This window comes from Lepus europaeus, chromosome 10, assembly GCF_033115175.1.
Source record: "Lepus europaeus isolate LE1 chromosome 10, mLepTim1.pri, whole genome shotgun sequence".
In the NCBI taxonomy this organism is placed as follows: Eukaryota; Metazoa; Chordata; class Mammalia; order Lagomorpha; family Leporidae; genus Lepus; species Lepus europaeus.
The window spans coordinates 49,555,805-49,575,961 of NC_084836.1; the positions used below are offsets into that span (position 1 = coordinate 49,555,805).

The window sequence follows — 20,157 nt, forward strand, 5'->3', positions numbered from 1 at the left end:
CATCGCAGGCGGAGGATTAGCCAAGTGAGCCATGGCGACAGCCAAGAAAATCAACTTTTAAAATTGAATATTAATGTATTTCAAGTTCACATTTTATTGATTATCAATTACTGTTGTATAAAATGTTTATCAAAATGTTAACACCTGCATAGTTGCAAGATTAAAGTTAATTGTGATAAAAATAAAGTCATATTGATAGAAATATTTCTGCTTTCAATTTCTGGTAAAGCAGCTTGAAATTCACATGAATGCTTATTTAGAATTTGATATGTCCTAGACTTGTGGTAAAATTAGGAAGTTGATCAGATAGTTACAAATAATAATCTACGTTTTTCTGTCTACAAGCTTACTTAACACTAAATAATCCCTTTCAACTTTACTGGGGTGACTGACCACATTCATGACCAAATCTGCCTCTAAACTGGAATCCAATTGCTGACCCAGCTCCAGCCTCGGCTTTCTTGTCGGCACCAGGGGTACAGCACAGTCTATAAGTATCTCTGTTGGCCACTCCCCCTCCAGACCTTGGGCTAAGGCCTGCGAATCTTAGGTCGGCTATGGCGCAGGGTGGCAGGCACGATCTCTGGGGGGCAAGTGGAGGTAGTCCCAGAGATACTGGATGCCCTCGTTGGTAAGGTACCGGTAAAAGTGTCTCCAGGTGAACTGTTCCTTCATGTAGCCTCAAGGCTGGAGCGACTGCACAGCCTTCATGACATGGAGGTTGGGCACATTCTTGTCTGCCAGCTCTGGGTGCTTAGGCATGTGGACATCCTTTTTGGCTGCCATCACCTCCTTCTTAAAGAGGAGTTCATAAATGGCAATCGACTCTTCTTGGGCATCAGCATCGCACTGGCTGTAGGGTTCCTATGGTTTAATACTAAAGGAAATTAAATGTCAGAGAATGGTGACACAACTTTTATTGGAAAATTTTAGAATTTCTTAAGAAAGAAAAATATGTATAATGGAAATCAAATATATTTGCTTTGAGTTGTTCGCAAAGTGACTTAGCACTCTTGGAGCATTTTATGTTTTACTAACACTGTTAAATCCCATCTGGTGTTTGTAAAGTCTTTTACTATCCCCTGCTGGGACAGGCAGACATTGGTTTGCATGACTGTGTGTTCCCAAAATATTTTTAAAAAGTATCTAGTGGATTTCTACCAACTGTAGCAGGAGGATAGAAGACCACATTTCCATTATAATATCTTCAGGAATGGAGACAAATGTCATCAGGTCACAAAAGATCCATCAGTTTTACACTGTGTGACATTTGGGGAGGAATGTGAATGATTAGTGGTTTTCAAAAGTTGTTTGGAATTCAACATCCTGGTCGATATTACTTGAAAAATATTTATAGGTTCTGAGTCAGTGAGATGCAATTTATTATCCATGGAATTTATTCTAGAACATGTGGAATATTGCTGGGAATCTTAGTTGTTCCAATAAATTCCCTGGAAATATCATTATTGTCAATAAACAGATTGTTTTGCCTCTGAGTGATTTTTTTTCATTGTACTATGACAGCTGTGTATTTCTGGAAATCAGCAAGATCTTTGTATAAAGAACAAAACAAAGTAATTCAGTAAGAATTTATTGAATTATCTTTATGTTCAAGGAAATCTGATATATATTGTGTGACACACACACAAAAATAGATGTGATATCTACCTTTGGGAAACTTGTAGTATAGGTTGGGAGTGAGATAAAACATCAAGGTAATGTACATTTCAAAATGAAATATAAATATGTTATAATAATGTTAAGAAAGAAGTGATAAAGTTTGAGTGGGGTATGAAAAAAAGAATTACCAGCCTCGAAGGAAAAGCATAGTATTAAAAATTATTTATTTATCTGGGGAAGAGGGGGAGAGAGAGAGAGAGCAAGCTCCCATCCAGTGGTTCATTTGCAAGGTGCCCACAATGGGTAGTGGTTGAGCAAGACTGAAGCTGGGAATTGAGAACTCAATCCAAGTCTCCCATGTGGGTAGCAGGAAACCAATTACTTGAGCCATCATCACTGTCTCCCAGGGCCTGCTTTAACAGGAAGCTGGAGTCAGGAACTGGAGAAGAGTATCAAACCCAGGTACTCTGGTATGGGGGTGGGCATCTTAACTGCTAGGCCAAACACCTGCCATGATAAGTATAATTTTACTTCAAAGGAGGTGATAGATAGAGCTCATTATTTGTACTGTGAACAGTAAATTTTATCATTTATAATATTCTAAGATAAAGTCATAAGAAGTCAGAATATAGTAAAAACAAAGTTATATGTGAATACTTGAATTTTAGTTTGACTCTGGAACTAGTAACATTAGCCAACCCTCAACTAACATTTATTGAGTACTTATCATGGACTGTAGTTGTAATACTGTATGTGACAGGCAGGATATCTAATAGCGTGCATTTTAGTGGGAGGAGATAGAAATAAGTAAATAAAAAATTAGTGAAAAAAAACAGAGTAATCAGTAGTATAACAGAATAAAACTAAATGATGTGAAGGGATTGATTAAGGTGAGCCACTAAGTTTGTCAGGATTAAAGACCCTTCCAAGGAGGTGATTTCAGTGAGGACTGAATGGCAGTGAGCTTTCTCTATGAAGATCCATGTGAAGACAATTCCAAGAGCAAGAAGCCCAAAGTTGGAACAAACTTGGAATGTTCCAGCAGCAGAAATAGGTTCTGACGATGGAAAGAGAACATGAAGAGAAGAGCATGAAGTGAGAGTTCTTGGCAGATCACCCAGGGTTCTGTGTGCAGGGTAAATAATTTGGATGTTTTAAATATGATGTGGGAATCATCGGAATGTCTGAGCTACTTTGTTTTATGATTTACATTTTACAAAGATTACTCTGGCTTCTGGGTTAGAGAATGAAGTGGGCAAGTATGGAAACAGAGATGAATTAGGAGGTCTTGCAGTAATCCAAGAATAGTGATGATTGTTTGGACTGGTGGGTCTGGTAGAGCTGAAGACAAGTATAAATGTCAAGGATGACACACAGATTTTTAGATTGAGCAACTGCTAGAGTGGTGGTGACATTGGCTGAGTTGGGAAAGACTGGAAGATACAGAATTTTGGAAAGAAGGCCTCAAGCTCTATTTTCCAGTGGTAAGATGGCAGTGATAATAGATAGCCTATAGGATTGTTTTAAGAATTAACTGCATTAGTCAGCTTCATGTTACTTTAACCAAAATAACCTGAGAGGAGCCACTTAGGAGGGATAAAGGTTTATTCTGGTTCATGCTATGGAGGTTCACAGCACAAAATTAGGCAGCCCCATTTGTCTGGCATCTGATGGAGACTGGCGATGGAAAAGACTGTAGGGAGAACAAGTCTTTCAAGGACAATCAGGAAGCATAGAGACAGGGAGCTTGCTTGGCTTATATAACCAAACATTTTGTGAGAACTTCCTTTGCAAGACAAGACCCGAATGACCTAACAACCTCCTGCTAGGCTTACCTCACAGACACCATCATTGGATCAAGCCTCCACCCTTAATCCATCAGCCATTTGTCCATTAACCATTAACATAAGACTTTGGGGATTAAGTGTCTGTGTGAGGTTGGCGAGCCATGTCCTGTTCAACTGAATGAAATAACTTGTATAAGATGTCTGGCACACAATGATGGCTCAACCATTGCCAATTTCCTCTATTAAATAACAACTCTAAATAAACAGTTTCAAAACAGGTGAGGTGGAAATAAAATGGTACTTTATCATGACTCCAGACTTCAAAATGTAGTGTATTTAAAAATTATCATCTCATTATGTTTTATACAGGATTCATTATTTTATGGCCTTGCGTTAGATGTGCTGGCAGCTGTCAAAGCAATGACTCCTGGAAGAAAATATAAGTGGAGCCATGAGTGTGACATGTGAGAGTTTACATGATAGAGTTCAATGGTAGAGAACTAAATTGTTTTCTGTACACCTGCAATGTTATCCCCATCTGAACATATGCTAGTGATTGTTGGATTGTATTGTGATGCCCAGAGGCCTTTATTTTACGTTATGGTGCGACACTCATACCACTCTGTTAGATAACTCTGAATGTTAGACCTACAATAAAATAATTTCTTCAGTATCTCCTATGTGCCATATGTAACAGTGACTAGCAAGAAAAGCTGATCATGAGAACATGGTAGATCCTGTTAGAACATCCTAGAGATTCACCCACCTTCAGCATCTTAGCCACTGCTCTAATCCATAAGGTTATTTCAAATGTGGTAATGGCAAGCTGTGAAAACTGAAATGATTTTATAAAGGATTGCTACAGTATTTCAGTAGTTTTAGTGTTATTAGAGATGGTTGAGAGGCAGTTTCCACCATTAGAACAATATAACTTCTAACAAGTGAGCTGTATCCTTCAGTATTTAAAGTGAAAGAGGTGGAAACCCAAATTGTGATGAGGTATATAAGAATAGTTAATCAGTGCATGGATTATGTTTCCAAACTGGAAAACACTGGTCATTGAACAGACTTTAGTGGTGAAATATGGAGGTATTAATTAATTTCTTTAACATTTATTTAGTACTTAATAAGTGTTCAGCCCTATTCTATTGTTTAGAGAAATCTCAATAAGCCAAACAAGTTTGTGTCACCATAAAGCTTTTATACTAGTGCAGCTGATGCACAGAAAGGTAACAAATATGTAATGTGATGTAATGATAAACACTTCTGGAAAAAAAGCAGGATAAGGGGCTAGAATGATAGGTGTTCTAATTTAGATGAAATAGAGACTGCTTCTCTGACACGTGACATTTGAGCAGAGGCCAGAGTGAAGTGTAGGAGCCATCTTAGAATACCTGGAGAAAAAAGCTGTTTAGGGAAAGAAACTGCAGAGGCAAAAACCTCCAACTGGGAGCAAAGATGAAATTTTCAAGTAGCAGTAGGGAGGATAGCATAGAATGGAATGAGCAAGGAGATGGAATTGGAAAGAAAACCAAAGATAGTATTAAGATGAACTTATAAAACAAATTGAGAAGTTTGGGTTTATTTTATTAAAGTTTATTTATTTAAAAGGCAGAGAGAGAAAGAGAGAGAGAGAGAGAGAGAGAGAGAGAGAGAGAGAGAGAGAGAGAGAGAGAATGAATCTTCTACATGCTGGTTTGCTTCCCAATACATGTAATAAGCAGGGCTGGGCCATGCCAAAGCCAGGAGTCATCTGGGTCTGCTTTGTGGGTAGCAGGGACCTAAGTACTTGAGCCATCACCTGCTGCCTCCTAGGGTTTGTATTGTCAAGAAACTGGATTGGAAATGGAGTTTGGACTTGAACCCAGGAACTCTTTTTTTTTTCTTTTAAGAAATCTTTTATTTAATGAGTACAAATTTCCTAAGTATAATCTGCCCTCCCACCCCAGCTCCCACCCCACCTCCTCATCCCTTTCCCATTCCCAGTCCCATTCTCCATTAAGATTACTTTTCAATTAACTTTAAACACAGAAGACCAGCTCTATACTAAGTAAAGATTTCTACAATTTGCACACACACACAATATTAAAAAAAAAACCCTGAAAACAAGTTTTACAGTTAATTCTCACAGTACAACTCATTGAGGCAAGAGGTCCTGCATGGGTAGTAAGAACACAGTGACTCTTGTTGTTAATTTAACAATTAACACTCTTATGTATGACATCAGTGATCACTGGAGACTCTTGACATGGCCTTTTGAGGCCACAGTCTCAGTCAGTATTTAGGCAAAGCCATAAACAAAGTGGAAGTTCTCTCCTCCCTTCAGAGAAAAGTACATCCTTCTTTGATGGCTCCTTCTTTCCACTGGGTGTCACTCACAGAGATCCTTCAAGTAGGGCATCTTTTTTTTTTTTTTTTTTGCCAGAGTGTCTTGGCTTTCCATGCCTAAAATGCTCTCATGAACCCAGGAACTCTTGATATGGTATGTGGGTGTCCCAAGCCATGGCTTAACCCATTGCACAACAACACCTGTCCCTAGATTTTATTTTGAATGCCATAAAAGCCATTGGAGAATGTAACCACAGAAGTGACATGATTTAACATGGTTCTGGCTAGAATAGACGAGTGGAAATAGAGTATTGGTTATGAGGCAGCTGTAGTTAGCAAGGTTTATGAAGGATTGGATCAAAGTAGTAGTTAATGGTTGATAAAAAGTGATCAGATTTGGAATATATTTTCAAAGTGAATCCACTAGAATTTGTTAATGGTTTGGGTGTGGAGTATGAAAAAAAGGTGAAGAGACTCAAGTTTTGGCTGTAAGCAGTAGGGTAAACTGTAGTTTTGTTAAGTTATATTCTCCAGATTCAGGAAGGAAAGACAGCAGAAGCTATGCTAGAGGGAAGGCAGAATAATAGCTAAAGAACTTGTTTAGCAAGCATAACCATAGCACTGGACTGAGGGCAGAGAAGTAGGCAGAAGTAGCCTCATTGGCTGGTTAGGGATTAGGCATATTCAAATGGGTCTTTCATTTCTCTGTATTTTTCATAATTCCAGGTCTGGTTAATGGTGATTCAACCATGTATTAAACTTGCAAAATTTTAATTTCAAAATTATAATCTCTTTTCATTATAATCTTAGCAGTCAGATTAACCCATGATCTGCCTTCAAAAAGTGGTTAATTGTTGTCATGACTGGGAAAACATGTCAAGGAAGCAGCTGGTTTTTCTGCTCCCTTGTTGTTGGAGTATGGTTTGTGGTGACTTTTATGGACGAGAAGAGGAATGACATGAACTATGTGATAAAAGTCAGCATATTGAGTTTTAGGCAGTCTCAGCTCAGCAGCTGTGTATCCAGGATTCATTTGATTTATGAGGGCTTTGGTTTTCTCATTTGTGCAATTAGTAACTCGGGTAATGTGTATAGGAGAATAATCTTTAGAACACTCAAATCCAGCTTGTGGACACACTAATTTAGAATACTCATTTATATTAGCCAGTTAGATGGTAATAGTTGCAGATAATAGTAGAAAACACACACTGAAAATGACTTTTTAAATGATTTTTATAGTTTTATGTTAATATAGAGAATGATTTATTTATTTATTTTATTTATTTATTTTTGACAGGCAGAGTTAGTGTGAGAGAGAGAGAGACAGAGAGAAAGGTCTTCTTTTTTCCATTGGTTCACCCCCCAAATGGTTGCTACGGCCGGCGCGCTGTGCCGATCTGAAGCCAGGAGCCAGGTGCTTCCTCCTGGTCTCCCATGTGGGTGCAGGGCCCAAGGACCTGGGCCATCCTCCACTGCCCTCCCAGGCCACAGCAGAGAGCTGGACTGAAAGAGGAGCAACCAGGACAGAATCCAGCGCCCCAACTGGGACTAGAACCTGGGGTGCCGGAGCCGCAGGTGGAGGATTAGCCTAGTGATCCGCGGCACCTGCCGAAAATGACTTTAAAATGAGGAAAATGCTTACTGTAACAAAAGAAAAAAAAATTCCAAGTTAAGGTAGCTCCAGTTATGGTTAATACTATTTGATTATTATGACGTTTATCCTGTGAGGTAATAAGGTCATTACCTGCAGTTTACACATGTGTCATCTGAGAAGAAGAAAGATGAGTTCATTTGCCCACATCACAAGTCACTGAGTGAGACAGCAATGCTTCTTCCCCATGGGTGTCTGACTCCAGCCCACGTCTGTAACTGCCAGGCTCTAAGGATGCTTTAATTATATCTTGTTATAAAGACAAGTGGAAAGCTATGAAGAAACTTGAAAAATGATAATCACCAATAGTTGACACTACCAAGTGTCAGGCTGTGTTAGAGAACGATTCTTGCATTTTATGAAGAGAAAATGTTTCTATTTCTAACATGCAGTGATAGTTTTTGGCCACTAGAGGACACTTTGCAGGCAACATCTTTTAGGATGCATAACTGCTTTCTCTAGGTTTAAGTTTTCAGTCGGTGCCATGTTTTATGGTCTGAGACAAGAAGGTTGACTGACGACTGCTGAAGCTTGCAGACATTTACTCCTAGGGGCATTTGAGAGTTCTGTTGCTGTCTCAAGATGGCTTCCACATTGGAATTGTCTCCCAAACCTCGATATGGGCTTCCTCTTCCATTTAGGGCCTTTCCTTATTCACCCAAGAAAACTATCCTGAGGGTAATCTTTCCAGCTATGCTAAAGGTATCCAATTCTTCATTGTCTCATCTATTGCAAGTAAAAGCCCAAGTTCTAAATTCAGTTAAATCGAATTATTATTATTTTTATTACTTCCTGTTATCTTGCTCTTGAGTTATCCTAATCATTTAGCAATTAGAAAAAATTATAGGAGTGACTGATATTGTTTTTCTATAATTTGACATTTGTCCATGCTAATACCAGCTGGTATGATTTCTAAAAACAGATTTTTTTCTCAAAAGTTTCCAACATGTAAGAGGGGGAGCCTTCAAAATTTCATGGAAAAATGTGTATTATGAAAAAATTATGCATAGATTTCAAAATTTCTTTCTACCAAAATAGTAATGTTTTACATAAATGTTTTGAAGTCTTCTCATATTGGTAGTTAAAATGCTACTTTATAAAGTTGATTAATATTCATAGGTAAAATTAATCTAGACAAATTATAAATAAGAATTACAAAGATAGATAACAGATTTAATTTCATTTATAGGTTCCCAATTGTTCTTTTTTAGAAAGATTTTATTTATTTATTTGAGAGGTAGTTACAGATAGAGGAAGAGACAGAGTCTTTCATCTGCTGGTTCAATCTCCACATGGTCACAACTATTGGACCTTGGCCGATCTGAAGCCAGGAGCCAGGAGCTTCCTCCGGGTCTCCCACATGGGTGCAGAGGCCCAAGGACTTGGGTCATCTTCTGCTGCTATCCCAGGCCATAGCAGAGAGCTGGATTGGAACAAGAACAGCTGGCACACGAACCAGCAGTGCCCATATGGGATGCCGACACCATATGTGGAAGCTTAGCCCACTGTGCCACAGTGGCACCCCCCCCCCCCAATATTCTTGCCCTATTGGTGCATTTTAGGTGTAGAGATGTGAAAGTTCCCCACGGGCAGGCCAGAGAGCAATCATTCTCCACTCAGCTTTGCAACTGAGTCCTTCTAGAGGAAGAATAGTCTCAGATATTTATGCTAATGATAACCTAAATAAATTATAGGGGCTGGCAGTTAAAGCCCTGGCCTGAAGTGCCAGCATCCCATATGGGGCACCGGTTCTAGTCCTGGAGCTATTCTTCTGATCCAGCTCTCTACTATGGCCTGGTAAAGCAAAGGAAGATGGCCCAAGTGCTTGGGCCCCTGCACCCACATGGGAGACCTGGAAGAAGCTCCTGGCTCCTGTCTTCGGATTGGCTCAGCTCTGGCCGCTGTGGCCATCTGGGGAGTGAACCAGTGGATGGAGGACCTCTCTCTCTGTCTCTACCTCTCTCTGTAACTCTGTCAAATAAAAAAAATAAAATAAATTATATACTTGGCATACAGGATGACTAAATAGGGAAAAGACACACAGATTTAGATCATGGGAAGACACCAGAAAAATAAGAGAGGGACTGCACTCCCAGGGGATAGCTGGAGAGAATTTTTCAGTAGAAAATGTACAGAAAAGAGGAGAGACTCAGTAGAACAGCAAAGAAAGCATACAAATGCAGCAGCTGGAAGGACACTACCAGTCACTTCCGTGACTGGTGGCTGGAAAGGAGACTCCATCTTATCAGAGCAAGGGGAGAGGAGGCTGCAGCTGCCCATGCACTGCTGGAGACCTGGTGTGAGGGAGAACCTCTTAGTTTCCACAGACTTTGAGTCCAGCTCGGAGAGCTGGAGGTGGGGTGAGGGAGACCATGTTGTTTCCCTCCCCTTCCCCTCACCAGTCACCTGGCAGCCAGCAGGTGAAGCATCACCTCCACAGTGCAATGCCACAGGAGGCTGCAGCAGCCCACAAGCCACTAGTGGATGGTGCCTGAGGAAGAATTCTGTGGTTGCCACTGATTTTGAGTCTGGCCTGGAGCGTAGGTAGGAAAAGGGTGACCACTTATCTGAGTGCAGTGAGGGAATATTTGTCATCAGAAACCAGTAGTCCAAGTCCTTAAAGAAAAAAGAAAAACTGTCAATCCAGAATAATGTTGGCTGCAAAGCTCTCATTTATAAATGAAGGTGGTGCCGGCCAGTGCTGTGGCATAGAACGTAAAGCCACTGCCTGCAGTGTTGGTATCCCATTTGGGTGCAGGTTTGAGACCCAGTTGCTCCACTTGTGATCCAGCTCTATGCTATGGCCTGGGAAGACAGTGGAAGATGGCTGAAGTGCTTGGGCCCCTGCACCCGTGTGGGAGACCCGGATGAAGCTCCTGGCTCCTGGCTTTGGGTCATCCCAGCTCTGGCTGTTGCAGCCATTTGGGGAGTGAATCAGCAGGTGGAAGATTCTCTCTCTGCCTCTACCTCTCTGTAACTCTGCTTTCAAATAAACACATAAATGAAAGTGGAATAAAGATCTTCCAAGAAAAAACTAAAATTGAAAGAATTTGTCATCATTTGTCAAAATGATACTTAAGGACATACTACATATAGAAACAGAGAAAGATAATCAGCATCATGAAAGAATCATGTAATAGCACAAAGAAGACCCAAAATAAACAAAAAGAATATTTACAGGAAAATGGCAGGACCAAGTCATTACTTATCAATAATAACCTGGAATGTAAATGGGCTAAAGTGTGCAAAGAAAGAGACAGACTGGAAAGATCCGAGTTGGCTGAAGAGGGAAAAGATGTGCTGATTTTGACCACAGGAAGATAACAGATGAAAAGTGGAATAACTGCATTCCCAAGGGAGAGTTGAAGAAAAGTTTGCAATGGAAATTCTGCAGAAAGAAGAGAGATACCATGGGGCAGTGTGGGCAATAAAAACATGCAGCAGTGAGTGGGGACACCACCAGTGACTCCTGCAGCCAGGGGCTGGAAGAGATGCCATCTTCTTGGAATGAGCTGAGAGGAGTCTTTGGTAGCCCACACCACTGGTGGTATTGCCTGAGGGAGAACCTTGTGGACTGTATTGACATTGAGTCCAATCTGGAGCACTAGTTGGGGGCAAGGTGCCCACCTAACCCTGTGAATGGAGAGTACATTGCTTTCTTCCCAACAACCCACAAGGTGCCTGGTGACTAGCAGGGAGGAAGTGCCATCTTAATAGGGCGAGTAGAGGCTGCTGCAGCTCATGGACGCAACTAGGGGATTTTATCGGAGAGATAAATCTACAGTCCCCATTGACTTTGAGTCTGGCCTGGAGAATAGGCAGGGGGTAGTGTGCCCACTTAGGCCTGTGAGGCACTCCCCTCCCCTCATTCTGTCATGGGTACCTGGACTCAAAATTCCAGGGCAGAGAACCAACAGGCAGCAGGCTCTGGGAATGCCTCAGTTCTCTCTGAGGATGGGGCAGATTTGTGAGGCTTAAAGTGGATTCCATGTTCTCTGTGACTGTGGAAGCCCTGTGCACTATGACTGTGGGAGTTCTATGATTGCATGATACTGTGTGGAGTGTAACTGGGTCTCTGGGCAATTACTCTGTCCGGCTTCAGAGGCTCAGAGGTCCATGAGTAGCTTGGGTGGGTCATTGCAGAGTTCTGTGCTCACACTGAGGAGTACAGATCCTTTGTGTGGTTCATGCACCCGCGTGGGTTGGGCGTGTAGCCATTATAGGCTCACCCTGGGCATTGATCACCTTGGAAGAGAGGAAGTGAGGCTGTGATCATGCCAGCTAACATGATCATACCATACCTGCTACTGACAATAAAGGAGACTGCCCAAGTTGGGTGACACACTGGACTCTTGCCCCAACCTTCAACACTGAGTAGAACTCCCACCCGGCACATGCCTCTGGATACCCAATGAAGGAGCAGACACTTCACTAAGACACAGAGGCTTATTTTAAAGATAAAAACTATTAGAGGAAGAAACCAATAAGTATTTTCACAAATGCCTAAAAATATAGAAATACAAGAAACATGAACAAGGAAGACAATATGGCCCTAAAACGAACAAAACAATACTTCATTATTAGACTGTGAAGATGAAGAGATGGATGAAATTGATCATAAGGTTACTCAAAAACACTGAGAAGTAAATACATGAATTAATGAAATATATACACAGCATGGAGGTAGAGATATTGAACAGAAATCAAACTGAAATATTAGAAATGAAGAATTCAGTATGTCAAATAAAAATACAGTGGGAAAGCTTAACAACAGACTTTGTGAGGCAGAAGAAAGAATATCCAAGCTAGGTGACAAATCTTTGGAAATATCTCAGACAAAAAAATAAAGAAATTAGAAAATCTGAAGATAGTGTTTGAGATGTATGAAATACTATCATATGACCTAATATGTGTGACTTAGGGGTATGTAGGGAGGGAAAAGGAAGGGAAGAAAGTATGGTCATCTTTTTTAGAACTATACCTGGGGCTGGCACTGTGGCACAGCGGGTTAACACCCTGGCCTGAAGCGCCGGCATCCCATATGGGCACCGGTTCGAGTCCTGGCTGCTCCTCTTCCAATCCAGCTCTCTGATATGGCCTGGGAAGGCAGTAGAAGATGGCCCAGGTACTTGGGCCCCTGCACCCACGTGGGAGACCTGGAAGAAGCTCCTGGCTCCTGGCTTCAGATCGGCGCAGCTCTGGCCATTGCGGCCATAGGGGGAAATGAACTATTGGATGGAAGACCTCTCTCTTTCTCTGCCTCTCCTCTCTCTGTGTAACTCTGACTTTCAAATAAATAAATAAATAAATCTTAAAAAAAGAACTGTATCTAAAATACATGAAATCTATTCTCCTTATATCAATAAAAATACAAAGGAAATAAGATAAAAGCTACTGTAAGTGAGTTGTAAGGAACAACACATCTAATAAATTTTATATAGATCCAAATCTTCAGTGATCCTACCTATGTAAGGCAAGTGTCTCTATAAAAAGCATTCTGTTTGCATATTTATATTCTAAATGAATGTTTCCATTGGAAATAGAAAGATAGACTGGCTGAATGGATTACAAAACAAGGCCCATTTATATGCTACAAGAAACATACCCACATTAATGTTTATTGCAGCTCAGTTCACAATAGCTAAGACCTGGAACCAACCCAAATGCCCATCAACAGTAGACTGGATAAAGAAATTATGGGGCATGTACTCTATAGAATACTATACAGCAGTCAAAAACAATGAAATCTGGTCATTTGCAACAAGATGGAGGAATCTGGAAAACATCATGCTGAGTGAATTAAGCCAGTCCCAAAGAGACAAATATCATTTGTTTTCCCTGATCAGCGACAACTGAGCACCAAAGGGGAAACCTGTTGAAGTGAAATGGACACTATATGAAACAATTAACTGATCAGCTCTTGTCCTGACTCTAGATGTACAATGTAATACTTTAACCACTTTAGTATTTTTTTGTTCTAGTACTAGTGGTTGAACTCTGTAATTAACACACAATTATTCTTAGGTGTTTAAATTTTAACTGAAAAGTGATTCCAGTTAAATATAAGAATGAGAAAAAGAGAGGGAGGAGATGTACAATTGGGGACATGCTTAATCGGACTTGCCCCAAATGATGGAGTTAGAAATGTGCCAGGGGATTCCAATACAATCCCATCAAGGTGGCATGTACCAATGCCATCTTGCTAGTCCATGTGATCAATTTCAGTTCACAATTGATCACACTGATAGATCTAAGAGTCAAAGGGATCACACAAACAAGACTAATGTCTGCTAATACTAACTGATAAAACCAAAAAGGGAGAGAAGGATCCAACATGGGAAAGGGGAGACACAGCAGACTCATAGAATGACAGATGTCCTAAATAGCACTCTGGCCTCAGAATCAGCCCTTAAGGCATTCGGATCTGGCTGAAGAGCCTATGAGAGTATTTTAGGCATGGAAAGCCAAGACACTCTGGAAAAAAAAAAAAAAAGAAGAAGACCTAAATGAAAGATCTCAGTGAGTGAGATCCCAGTGGAAAGAATGGGGCCATCAAAGTAGGAGGTACCGCCGGCACCGTGGCTTAACAGGCTAATCCTCTGCCTTGCGGCGCCGGCACGCCGGGTTCTAGTCCCGGTCGGGCACTGATCCTGTCCCGGTTGCCCCTCTTCCAGGCCAGCTCTCTGCTGTGGCCAGGGAGTGCAGTGGAGGATGGCCCAAGTTCTTGGGCCCTGCACCCCATGGGAGACCAGGATAAGCACCTGGCTCTTGCCATCGGAATGGCGCGGTGCGCCGGCCGCAGCGCACCTACCGCGGCGGCCATTGGAGGGTGAACCAACGGCAAAAAGGAAGACCTTTCTCTCTGTCTCCCTCTACTGTCCACTCTGCCTGTCAAAAATTAAAAAAAAAAAAAAAAAAAAGAAAGTAGGAGGTACCTTTCTCTGAAGGGAGGAGAGAACTTCCACTTTGACTATGACCCTGTCGGAATAAGATTGAAGTCGGCGAACCCTAAAGGCTTCCATAGCCTTGGCAACTCATGACTAGAGCCTAAGGAGATTACTGACACCATAAACAAGAGTGTTAAATTGTTAAATCAACATCAAGAGTCACTGTGTACTTACGTCCCATATGGGATCTGTCCTTAATGGGTTGTCCAGTTTGAAGTAATGCTATAACTAGTACTGAAACAGTATTTTTACACTTTGTGTTTCTGTGTGGGTGCAAACTGATGAAATCTTTACTTAGTATATACTGAATCGATCTCCTGTATATAAAGATAATTGAAAATGAAAAAAAAAACACTTTGGTGTTAAATTGGAAATTACATAGAAAATTAATCAACTTTTAAAAAAAAATCATGTAGGATCTCTGTCATTAATGTGCTGTATATTGTGATTTAATGCTATAACTAGTACTCCAACAGTATTTTTCACTTTGTGTTGCTATGTGAGGGCAAACTGTTGAAATCTTTACTTTATATATACTAAACTGATTTTCTGTATAAAAAGAGAATTGAAAATAAATCTTGATGTGAATGGAAGGGGAGAGAGAGCGGGAAAGGAGAGGGTTGCGGGTGGGAGGGAACTTATCGGGGGGGGGGCAGCCATTGTAATCCATAATATGTACTTTGGAAATTTATATTCATTAGATAAAAGCTTTAAAAAAAAAAGAAACATACCTACGAGATACACACAGACTGAAAGTGAAAAGATGGAAAATATTCCATGCTAACAGAAAGCAAAAAGGAGCAGGAATTGTTATCTTAATATTGGACAAAATAGACTGAAGGACAAAAACTTTTTTTTCTTTGACAGGCAGAGTTAGCCAGTGAGAGAGAGAGAGACAGAGAGAAAGGTCTTCCTTCCGTTGGTTCACTCCCCAAATGGCCGCTACAGCCGGCGCGCTCTGCTGATCTGAAGCCAGGAGCCAGGCACTTCCTCCCGGTCTCCCATGTGGGTGCAGGGGCCCAAGCACCTGGGCCATCCCCATCCTCCATTGTCTTCCCGGGCCACAGCAGATAGCTGGACTGGAAGAAAAGCAACCGGGACTAGAACCTGGTGCCCATATGGAATGCTGGTGCCGAAGGCGGAGGATTAACCAAGTGAGTCATGGTGCCAGCCCCAGAAGGACAAAAACTTTTAAAAGATACAAAGAAGGTCATTATGTAATGATTAAAGGATCAATTCAAAAGAAGATGTGATTACAGTAAATGTGTATGCACTTAATGCTAGGGCACATGATTATTTAAGACAAATGTTAATGGACACAAAGGGAGACATATGCTCCAAAAAATAATAATCAGAGATTTTAATATCCCACTTTCATCACTGGACAGGTCAGGCAAAATATCAACTAAGAAACAACAGACCTAATTTACACTGTGGATCAAATGGATCTAATTGATAGTTACAGAACATTTCATCCCAAGTTTTCTCCCTACCTCTTCCCTGAGATTGCTCTCTCTCCACTTTTTTTTTTTAAACTATCTTCCCCTAGACTATATCAGTAAGCTCCCTCCCTGTTCTGCCATCTAGAATTTCCCTCTCATTGTGGCTTGGGATTGCATTTCTCTAATGGTTAGTGATATTTAACATACTTTCATGTGCTTTTAGGCCATTTTTTTAAAACTTTTATTTAATAAATATAAATTTCCAAAGTACAACTTTTGGATTATAGTGGCTCTTACCCCCCATAACCTCCCTCCCATCCACAACCATCCCACCTCCCACTCCCTCTCCCATCCCATTCTTCATCAAGATTCATTTTCAATTATCTTTATATACAGAAGATTGATTTAGTATATACTAAGTAAAGATTTCAACAGTTTGCACCCACACAGACACACAAAGTATAAAGTACTGTTTGAGTACTAGTTATACCATTAATTTACATAATACAACACATTAAGGACAGAGATCCTACATGGGGAGCAAGTGCACAGTGACTCCTGTTGTTGATTTAACAATTGACACTCTTGTTTATGGTGTCAGTAACCACCTGAGGCTCTTGTCATGAGCTGCGAAGTCTATGGAAGCCTTTTGAGTTTTCCAACTCAGATCTTATTTAGACAAGGCCATAGTCAAAGTGGAAGTTCTCTCCTCCCTTCAGAGAAAGGTACTTCCTTCTTTAATTGTCTGTTCTTTCCGCTGGGATCACACTCACAGAGATCTTTCCTTTAGGTCACTTTTTTTTTTTTTTTGCCAGAGTGTCTTGGCTTTCCATGCCTGAAATACTCTCATGGGCTTTTTAGCCAGATATGAATACCTTAAGGGCTGATTCTGAGGCCAGAGTGCTGTTTAGGACATCTGTCATTCTATGAGTCTGCTGTGTATCCCACTTCCCATGTTGTATAATTCTCTCCTTTTTAATTCTATCAGTTAGTATTAGCAGACATTAGTCTTGTTTATGTGATCCCTTTGACACTTAATCCTATCATTATGGTCAATTCTGAACTGAAACTGATCACTTTGACTAGTGAGATGGCATTGGTACATGCCACCTTGATGGGATTGAATTGGAATCCCCTGGCACGTTTCTAACTCTACCATTAGGAGTAAGTCTGAGTGAGCATGTGTTTAGACCATTTTAGTATCTTCTTTGGAGCAGAGTTAAATTTTTAATCAGCTTTTTATTGTTGCTGAGTTTTAGGGCTTCTTCACATTTTCTGGACATCAAACCCTTATTAGACATAGAATTTGCAAATATTTTCTCTCATTCCTTGGGTTGACTTTTCACTCCATTGTGCTATATATATGCATCAGAATATTATTTAGCCTTAAAAATTCTAACACATGATACAATATCAATGATTCCCAAAGACATTATGTTAAGTGAAATAAACCAGTCAGAAAAAAGATAAATAATATTTTATTTGATTTGTATGAGGTACCTAGGTTAGTCAAATTTTTAGAGAATACTTATAGAATAAGTATAATGATGACTGCCAGGAGCTGAAGGTTGGGGAAGGAATGAAATGGAGTTAGTATTGATAGCATAGGGTTTCATTTGATAAAGATGAGAAAGTTCAGGGGCCAACATTGTGGCGTGGTAAGTTAAGTGGCTACTTGTGATGCTGGCATCCCATGTGGGTGCTGGTTTGAGACCCGGATGCTCCACTTCCAATCCAGCTTCCTACTGATGTGCCTGGGAAAGCAGTGGAAGATGGCCCAAGTACTTAGGCCTCTATACCCATGTGGGAAATCCAGAAGAGCTCCCGGATCCTGGCGCTGACCTGGCTAGCCCCAGCCATTGTGGCCATCTGGAGAGTGAACCAGCAGATGGAAGATCAATCTCTCTCTCTCCCTCACTCTCTCTTTTGTTCTGTCTTTCCTTCTCTCTCTGTAACTAGAAAAAAGGGAAAAAACAATGAGAAAGTTCTGGAGATGGATATTGGTGGTGGTTACACAACAATGTGAATATACTTTATGCCAATAAATTGTATGGTTAAAAATGGTTAAGATATTAAATTTTATGTATATTTTACTATAATAAAAACATTAAAAATGCTATAAGCACATATTTATTGCCTGCCCAATGTTTAGTCCTGAGCTGAGGGGAAGAGAAATTTCCATAAGAAATATAAAATATGATTTCTGCCCTCAAGGAGCTTAGTTAATGTTCCTACATTGTGTCATTGTTGTTAAAGGTAATTTATGGGGTTCAGCACTGTAACATAGTGGGTAAACCTGCTGCCTGTGGCTCTAGTATCCCACATGGGTGCCAGTTCAAGTAATGGCTACTCTGCTTTCTATCTGCTCCCTGTTAATGGCATGGGGAAGCAGCAGAAGGTAGCTCAAGAGTTTGGGACCCTGCACCCATGCAGGAGACCTGGAAGAAGCTCCTGGATCCTGGATTTGGACCAGCCCAGCTCTGACTGTTGTGGCCATTTGGGTAGTGAACCAGAGGATGGAAGATTTTCTCTTTCTCTCTCTAACTCTGCCTTTCAAATAAATAAATCTTTCAAAAAAGGTAATTTGTGAATATTACTTATCTCAAAATAATTTTTTTGAGTACTTGCTGTGCTCCAGATGGTGATTTCATTCTGAGAGGGCATTATTTCTCATGGAAGGAGAGGGACAATGAACACAAAAAGAAAAATGTATCATGTTGGAAGATGATGGGTGTCACGACATGACATAAAATACTAAAACTGGAAAGGAGACTAGAGAAGCTAGGGGCTGGGGTAAGGAAAGGCGAGTTCAAAATAAGAAGGCAAGGAGAAATCTTACAAGGTAACATACAGGCAAAGTCCTGAAGGTATTGAGAGACACATGGAAATATCTAGGGGAAGAATAATTCTGGCAGATAGAATATGAAGGACAAGGGTCTATAGGAAGGAAGGAACCTAAAATGTACAGCTGAGTTGTGTCTGTATGTTTAAAGGATTTATTTCTTTATTCAAACAGCAGAGTTAGAGAGGGGGGGGGGATCTTCCATCCCTGGTTTACTCCCCAAATGGCTGCAGTGGCCAGAACTGGGCTCATCTGAAGCCAAGAGCTTCTTCTAGGTCTTCCATGTGTGTGCAAAAGCACAAGTACTTGGGCCATTTCCCATTGCTTTTCAGGTGCATTAGTAGGGAGCTGGAGCAGAAGTGGAGCATCAGGGACCTGAATTGGCACCCAAATGGGGTGCCAGAGGTGGCAGCTTTACCCGCTACTACACAGCATCAGCCTCAAGTTATGTTTTAAATAGCATCACTCTAGCTACCTGATTGAAAATAAGCTGTGGCCTGACTCATAGAATGATAATCACTCTAAATAGCACTGTGACCTCAGAATCAGCCCTTAAGGCATTCTGGTCTGGCTGAAAAGCCCACGAGAGCATTTCATGTATGGAAAGATAAGACACTCTGGAAAAAAAATACCCTACATGAAGGATCTCTGTGAGTGACACCCCAGTGGAAAGAAGGGGCCATCAAAGAAGGATGTACTTTTCTCTGAACGGAGGAGAGAACTTTCACTTTGCTTATGGCCTTGTCTAAATACTGATGGAGTTTGTGGATTCAAAAGGCTTCCATAACCTTGGAAGTTCATGTCAAGAGCCTCCAGTGATCACTGACATCATATATGAGTGTTATTTGTTAAATTAACAATAGGAGTCACTGTGCACTTACTTCCCATGCAGGATCTCTATCCTTAAGAATTGTACTGAGAGAATTAATTATAAAACTTGTTCCCAGTTTTTTAGTGCGCGTGTGTGTGTGTGTGTGCATGCATGAATTGTTGAAATCTTCACTTAGTATAGACTTGGTCTTCTGTATATAAAGTTAATTGAAAAGAAATCTTAATAGAGAATGGGACTGGGAATGGGAGAGGGATGAGGAGGTGGGGTGGGAGGGTGGGTATGATGGGAAGAATCACTATATCACTAAAGTTGTACTTATGAAATTTGTACTGATTAAATAAAAGATTTCTTTGGGCAAATAAAAAGAAAATAAACTGTGGATGCCCTTGTTATTTTCCTGTTATTGTTATAAACAATTACAATACAAGTTCCTTAATTACATCTGCAAAGTCCCTTTTACTATGTCATTTACCATATTCATAGGTGTCAAGAATTAGGAAGTGAACACCTTTGGTAGGCATTATTTTGACTTAATGTGGTCTACTCACTGACACCCAAGGATTCACATTTGTCCTAAATATGAAATACATTCACCTGATTTTAACATCCCCAGAAGTTTGAATCTAAGTCAGCAGGAACTATAAATTCAAATAATCTTATTGACACCTTCTCAATGCTAAATCTCCAAATCTCAATCTATGAGCTAGG

General features: G+C 40.6%; 1 pseudogene; it reads right to left on the reverse strand.

The window, feature by feature from the left end:
- Positions 1 to 376: 376 nt before the first annotated feature.
- On the reverse strand, positions 377 to 845 carry LOC133767634 (small ribosomal subunit protein eS10-like; annotated as a pseudogene).
- Between the last annotated feature and the right edge of the window lie 19,312 nt (positions 846 to 20,157).